Genomic DNA, 8,438 nt, shown 5'->3' on the forward strand with positions numbered 1-8,438 from the left:
AAAAAAAAAAAGAAAATCTTCAGCTTTGTTTAAATTCACTTTCTTTCCACTTTGATTCCAGTTTGATACTATAGTAAAGCAAAATACATCGGCAAACTAAGAAACTAAGTCTGCTTCCAATCAGCTTTTACCTATTTCTGCATAAATTCACAGAGCAGAATAACCCAGCAGCAACTTGGTTGGCTTTGCCGGAATGCTCCACTAGGAGAGAGTGAGCTCTCCACACCCATGCAGGCTCTGGATCACCTCCACCATCTTACCAGACTTCACTGGGCTTCCTCTTCCAGAGAGTTCCAGGGCTTTCTCTCCTCCCTACTCAGCTCCACCTCTCCTTGGGGGTAGGAAAGGGAACCTGTGATATCCCTTCTGTAGATGTCACACTGTTACCCTCATACTTCTAGACCTCTGACCTAGTTAAAACTCAGCTGTTGTACTTGCAAGTCATTGTACTGTCCTTTCTCACACTTCTCTGGATGCTTAGACACTATTATCTGAACTCCATGCATTATGTGTGTGTATGTGTGTGTGTGTTTTTCCCTTAATTTTCGGCATAGAGCTGGGGTGTAGGTCAGAGGTACAGGGGGTGAGAGGATTCACCAAACTGTAGGGGACAGAACAGGTGGATCTACTGAAATACAACCCTGATGGGAGAAGCGGATGAGACAGGAGAGGTCCATTGGCACCATATGTAGGTCAGCTCCATGGTCGGGTATCAAACTCAGGCTGTTGTAGTGACAGCACTGAGACTTAACCCAGAGGCCATCAAAGAGGCCCTGGGCTCCAAGCATTGATGTGCTTTTAGAATGGATGTGTGAGGAAGCTTTACCTGTAATTCAGTCTCCAAAAAGTCTCTTGGTATTCAGATACCTTGATTGTCCATGTGTGGAGACACAGGAAGCTACATCCTTGCTGGCTGTGAGTTTTGTTTTCTCACCTTATTACTTGAGCTTCTCATCTGTGCTAAAGTTTGCCCAATTTTCTGGATTTGGTGTCTAATCAGTCCACATAATGTACAGATTGTTTTCCTTGAAATCTAATCTAAGATCTGTAACAACAAGTAAAGGAAACAGAAGTGGTGAGAAGGATGGGTTTCGTAGTATGGAAACTAATTCTGAATTAACTATGTATTTCCTAGATTCTGAAAAGCACTTTTGTTTTCAACTACCTTATGGTTTTAAAATCAATATTGTCTAATTAAGTTATATTTAATATAATTTTTTTTTCTCCAAAAGACTTTTATTGAGTCAGTTTGAGTTTTAAGAATGAAGGAATGTGATAGGTCTGCAAATATTTTGGTCACATTGATTGTTGATTCTGTAGCCCCGAGGACATTAGATTCAGTTGTCCAGCTGAAAAGCTGAAATGAAAGCACACTGAGAAAGAAGCTCAGGGGTCAAACAGGGATCGTGGGGTGCGTTTTCACTTTAGCCTCCAATCGTCACATAAATATTTGCTCTCGGCCTCTGGGGCTCCTGTCAGGAGGAACAATTTCAAGGCCCAGGTGGGTGCTCTGTGTTTGAGGTGGAGGTGACTGGAGGCTGTGTCGAAATTCAATAGCCTGCTTTTTTTTTTTTTTTTGCACAACACTGCAGCATATCGTTTCTTTAATAAAATTATTTTTATCTGGCTACTTGGCATATGCAACATTGAAATAATCATTGCAATAGCCTGCTTCTTTATGGTGAACTGAGCCCTTTCAAGCACAGATAATTCAGCAATACTTGCTCTATATTTATGTATGTATATTTTGCACATATAATATGTGCCAGAGCAAGCCACTTACATACCCTTAAAATCTAATTTTCACAAGACAATGTTTTTTCTCAATTTAAATGACAGAACAATACACCTAGAGATCTACAGATGCTCAGAAAATTATCTGTCTTTGTGTAAGGAATTTTTGCAAGGAATTTAACTGTCAATCTGTGAAGTTAATTTTATTAAATGGTCATTATCCTGACTCAATAGATTTTAAAGCATCTTAACTGGATATTGTTAAGACAGATATGTTTTCAATCACTCTCATTTGCATGTATACTGTATATTACTTAACAGTTGAGGACAGGTTTAGATGTAGAGATAAGGAGACTACTATAGCACTGGGAAGAGGGGAGGCAATGTTGGGAAAAAGAATTTGATACCAAATGCCAGTCGGTCTCCCTTAGTCTTGGAGAAGGAAAGTAGTTTAATTGGTCAACAAATGGAGGAGGGCAGCAGCCTCGTGTCTGAAAGGCCATGGATCCTGCTCTTTGGCAGACGGTAGAGGTATTTATTTCATAGCTACAAGGAGGTAGAAGTGTTACAGGGTAGAGAGAGAGGGGCACCCCTGGACCCCCAAACCTGCCAGCTCTAAGTAGTTTCTGTCATCCGCTGCATCAAAGCAAAACATGTAAGACTTTAATGAAAAGGAACTTGAATACAGTGAGTATACAATACAGAAGCCAAAGAATGTCGTTTCTAAATCAAACACCTGAGTTACCCATCCCCTCGTGGACAAAAATCCACCCGAAAAGGATTTGCCCAAAGCAAGGCCTGAAAGCCCGCCACTAGCCTGAAGCACCTTCTGGCTGGGACCCACAGAAAGGGTCAGAATGGCCAGACAAGTCTGGGAGGAAAAGAGCAAAATCAATATAAACACTGCCAGAGTCACCTCCCCATGGTTCTCTCACCCACATCTCTTTCAACCAGTCCAGGGCCGAGAAATAAACACGGTTTCTTCATATGTCTCCATTTGCTCCGTGTGGCTTCTGCAGGGCTCCTTCTGGCTCTCCATCCTGCTTCCTTCCCCCTTGGATTTCTTCTTTTTTCTTTTCTCAGCTCCATCCTACCTCTGGGTGGGGCAGGGAACCTGGAACCTCCCCTTTGCCTAGGGGCCAACCAGTTATAAAAGGAGGAAGAGTCAGCTTGTCCATCGTGGTGATGAAGGCATCTAGAGACTTTGGAGAGACTCCAGTTGGCACCTGCTTACTTTGCTATCACCTGGTGATCAGTGATTTTTGATGCTATCATCTTAAGAATGTTCTTTTTTCCTGGAATACAAGAAAACAGTTTGTTAATTCAAGAGGGTCTGGTGGGACAGGAAGAGAGACATGTCCTAAACACTGCACCATTCCTGTTCCAGTTTAGACCAGAGAGCCCCTGCCCTCAGTACCTGGTGACAGGGCATTGCAGACTGCTACTCTGTCTAACACTGAGGACCAGGAAGGGGTACTGGGAGGTCACTTAATTCATATCCTGTCTTCAGACAGCTCCAGATGTAAGCTATTCTGAAAGCATTTATGTGGAATTTGAAATGAAAATGTAGCTACTTAGTCTTTAATAGAAGACAAACAAAATGCAGGAGGCTGTGGGTTGATCCTGAGCAAGGTATCTTTTTTTAATGCATCACACCAGGGGGTGAGCACATATTTGAAAGGGCTAAGAATGCATACAAAGACTCTGTACCTTGACCTTGACTAATGCCAGAAAATGCAAATTGCCACAGCAAGAACCTCACACCCAAATCTATAAATAAAGTCAAAAGAAAATGAGAAAGAGCTACATTTTGCTATTATTGTAACAGATCCTTCAGTTTAATGAGACAAAAATCTTTTGAATTCATCCTGGGATGCCTAGGTTCTTAAACATGTATGTATAAAATGCAAACACCTTCTTCTTTACACTTCTTTATAGGTTGCTTGTCCTGGAGATTGCTGAAATAAAATGTGTTTGGGGAGAATAAAAGAAGCACCACTCTAGGCTCTTAACTCTGAAAGGCTTTAATTCCTTCCCACCATGACAAACAGACCACAGTTGTGCTTTTAAGGTTAAGTTGAATCTAAGAAAAGATTCCTATAAGCTTTTAAGTAGACCAATAGATGCAAGAACCCTATCAGGCATATCAGGATTTTTTTTTTTTTTAATCTTCTGAACTTCACTGCACAAAGGGTTTGGAGAGGGAAGTGGAGGGCATTATTAACTGGTGGAAAAGTGATGACTTTCCTTTTTCCTCCTTCGTTCATTCTTAATAAATTATGTGCTTTCAGCTAAAATAAATGGTGCTCAGTGTTAGTAACCGTTTCACACTTCAGGTTAACTCTTTGGTTGTTGTTCAGTTTCCTGTGGGCCAAGTTCTTTACAGAAGCTGATTTTTATTTTCCTATGAGGCAATTCAGAGTTCTGAATGAGTTGTCCCCTGAAACCAGGCATGACAAATGCATATGGGTGGCATGTTTTTCCTCTGGTATTGTGCATGGAATCATAGTGTAACACAGAGTAATGGGCATAGAAAGGGGAAGAGGGACCAGGGTCCTGCCCCACCCAAGGAAGGGTGGAGCTGAGCACTCAGGTGAAGGTGGAAAACAATGATAACAGCAAAAACAAAAACAAACTGGGGAAGGGGTTTCCGAGAGAAAGCTGAGAAAATGAAAGAGGACCAGGAGGTTGTATATGAAACAAAGGCAACGTGAAGAAGCTGCACGCACTTCTCTGGCTTGTCTTTATACCAGTAGTGTGGGGGCCACAGATGAAGACACTTGAAAGAAATGTGGGTGAGGGACCAGGGGGTTGGCCGACAGTGGCAGCCTTTACCTTGACTTGGTTTTTCTTCCAGACTTGCCATGTCTGCTCCTTTCCTTTGGGTCCCTGCCAGAGGCGCCTTAGATTTGTGGCAAGTTTTCAGGTCTCAATGGCCCAGAATTGGGGTAACCTTGTTTGTTTGCGCATTTACCCATGTGCAGGTGGGAAACTGGGTGTTCGTTGGGAAACTTTTATCTATTCTTCCCTTCTCTCTATTGTGCACTAATGGTATTACAGTTCTTTTCTATTGAAAATAACACCAAGAACACAAAACATACCCTAAGAGTATGTTTTGTCTGGATGTGACAGATGGCAGAATTAATTTAGAGTAGTAGGTTTGGGGGTCCCGAGGTACCCTCATATTGCCTGCTAACAATAGTTGATACCAGTCTAGATTATTTTGGATTTTGCCTTGTTGTTTTTGTACCGAAATGTCAGGTTTCAGGCCTAGTTTCCTAGGCAGGAGTGGATCCCAGGCTGCAGTGGCAGTGCCAGCCCCAGCCACTAGACACCTTGGGTTGGTGTCTCACGAAGCTACAGCAGGAACTTCGCAGATGCTCAGGCAAGCGAGTGAAGAGGCAGATTTGTTTAGAGAAAAATAAAATTTATTGAGGTGAAAAGGAATAGAAATTGGGACTCTCACTGGTGTGGGACTGTTGGAACCAGGCCAGGGAAAGGCCAGTGTACCAATTGGAGCCTCAGGGAATATGCACCTTCTTTCCCTAATCATTCTAAAGCACCACCAGTCTCTGACTGGTTAGCGCTGGTGGTCTCACTCACTGTCTTAATGGCTCTGTGCCCAGAACTAAGTGTGTCTCAGCCCTTATCTTAGAGTCCTTTTCCTTTATTTTCCTTTATTGTTCCTGCTCTAGAAAGTCCTGTTGCCCCTAGTTCTGTAGTGGTTGATGAGTTCCCTTTGGAATTTGTTGTCCTTATCTCTGGAGCCTCCCTTATCTTTTCTGAGGTCCTTGAAGCTGCCTAATTATTCCAAACTTGCTTTAAGATTCAGTGGATTGGTAAATGTTTAACAACCTGCTTTCCAAGAAAAAAAAAAAAAAAAAAGACCCAATTACTATGTTCCCTAATTTCTGTGTTACATTCTTATCAGCATGGATGTCAACCTACCACTGACTCAGAAATTCCAAAGATTTTGCTAGTTGATAGTTCTATAAGTTGATATAGGCACTTTATCTCATTTAATTGTTCATTATTCTCAAAAGCTTAGCAATTGAAATTGGTGCAGTCATTTAAATGAACAGTATCTACCACTCTTAGAACCACAAAATTCTTTAAGAATTCAGGACTAAATATGAGGTCCTGAACACACCCCTGGGGGTTGCACCCCAGCTTTCCTGGTTATGTGCATTTTTGGTCCCCAGAGAAGAGAATATATAAAAACTAGAAGCTAATTTTCACTCCTAGAAAACTGTGAATACTCTTGTTTATGAATGTCATAAATGAAAAAAAGAAATTCACCCGCTGTCATTTCAACAAAAGTGCTTTATTACTTTGAACAAAAGGTCTGTGTATTTTGGCAGGAATACTGAAGGTGTCCATCACGGTACATCAGCCTGGGTGTCTGCTTACACTGCCCTGGGCTCCTGGACATATTCCTGCCTGTCACTCGGGCCTCTTCTTTGGGGTCTATAGCTAGGGGGAAAAACCCTCAAGGTTCCTATTCAGCTGATGATACAACCCGTAGATTTTGGCTTTGACCTTTCAGTCCTCAGTTTTTATTACTCTGCTTTTTGGGAATGTTCCTGACATGCCTGTTGGCCACTCAGTCAGCTGGACTCATTCACACTGGTCTCTTCCAAGGGTGAGGTGGTCCCAGGTTGATGAAATCCGCTCATGGCTCAGACAGCTTCGGGGGGTGGGAGGAGTACAGAGGCGTCAGTTTGTGTTTGGTGGCTAATTGCTCAGTCTCCTCTATAAGCCACCAGAAAACCATTTAAGGAGAGATGGGAGGGTTAAATCTGCAAGTCAGCCAAAGGCCAAGTCCTTAGAGCCAAACTGCTTTAGTCAAAATTATTAAATACCTTGGTTTCCCTTTATCTGAATGAAGGCTTGTCGGGGACTATGTAAGCAGAGTGAATACAGAGCATCCTGCCAGGCTGATAGACTTGTCCTGGTTTGTCTGGGATTTTCCTGTTCTAAAAAGGTAAACTGGTGATTGAAGACCCTATAGCCTGAGCATCTAAACAAACAAACAAACAAAAAAATAATAAATAAATACTCCTTTTGTGTGTATATGAGAGAGGTCTTCCAAACTACTCTATCACTGACCTATTAATTAACAGTGTGGTATAGACATGTTTAGCCAAATATTTTCCAACTGGTTATGCTGGGCTATGCTGCCTATAAGTTCAGATGTTTTCATCTAGTCATGAGGGCTTGTTTTACTGAAATACATAATAGGCTAATTTGTTGGGGTCATTTTAGAGATTCACACAACAAATAAGCAGTCACCAAATGAAAGTATTGGAAATTTTGATAGAAATCAATATTAAATTTACTGCTCACTATAAATTAACTGTTCAATAAAATGTATAGTTTGCCTTTTTGTCTGTCAGTCATCTTTTTCATTTTACTATCATTTTACAATTTATTCATGTGATGGTCTTTAGAAGGACATGTGACTACACTTTAGACAGACAAGGTTATGAATTTTGTCTCCTACTTGAATCATTTACTATCTTAAGTTTCTGTTTCTATTGAAAACCATCCTTCTTAAGAGACATAGTATCTTAGTGAGATAATATCCATTAAGAATATGATCCAGTCCTCCCTGGTGATGCAGCTGGTTAAAGCACAGCACTAAGAAGCTGAGGCCACTTCAGCATGAATTCTATCCCCGCCTGCCCAGGAGGTGATCCACATGGTGTGGCAGACCTCTCCTGACCCGCTGGCTGCTCCCCTCAGCAGTGTACTTCATTGATCATCCTATTCTGCTCCCCACTCTGTCTCTAGTGAATCCTGAATTAGCAGTGACTACGAAGATTAAGTCTCTTGACATCCTACTTGATGTCAAGCTCTTTTTGTTTTAGAAAAAGCTCTCTCCATACATATGTGTGTATGTATGCATAATATGTATATATGCATACACATACCTATATTGATGTAACATTGGTTTATAATACTATATGTTTCAGGAGTATACCTTCACATCTTGATAAAGGTATACATCACATCATATCCACCACCAAAGTTCTAGTAGCATTCACTACTATCCAGTTGAACTCTACACATTCCACAAGGTATGATTTGATTGGCACATTGTGCCTTCAAATTGTAAAAGAAAGTGCTGCTAACAAGGAAATAGCTAGCTTTAAGGTTGTTTCCTAAAGCAGCTGCTGACCCATTTGATTACAAAATCATTGTTCTTTATATCTACCCTCTTTCCAATTTCCCTCTAGTAAATACCACGTTGTTGTTAGATGATAAGCATTGTTACATGTTGTTTTGTTGGTTCATTTCTTTTCTTTCTTTATATTCCACATACAAATTAAATAATCTGGCATTTATCTTTCTAACTTAATATAAGTTGCAAATTAACCTCAGGCTCCATTTTTGTCACAAATGGCAATAGTTCATCTTTTTTTCCCATTGCTAAATAGTACTCCATTGAGTTTATGTGCCTCGTCTTCTTTACCTAATAGCAGGTACTTAGGTAGTTTCCATGTCTTGACTTTTGTGAATAGTGCTACAGTGAACAGCAGTGGACATAGGGATGTGGATACAAGCTGGTGTTTTCATATTCTACAAAATGATAAAATATGGAAGTGAGATTTCTGATAGTCACTGTTTTTAAATTTTTGAGGAAACTACAGTTTTCCACAGAGTCTGTAGCAGTTTACATTCTTGTCAGCAGTATACAGTGT

Source organism: Condylura cristata, unplaced genomic scaffold (assembly GCF_000260355.1).
Source record: "Condylura cristata isolate star-nosed mole 26May11 unplaced genomic scaffold, ConCri1.0 scaffold00016, whole genome shotgun sequence".
Lineage (NCBI taxonomy): Eukaryota > Metazoa > Chordata > Mammalia > Eulipotyphla > Talpidae > Condylura > Condylura cristata.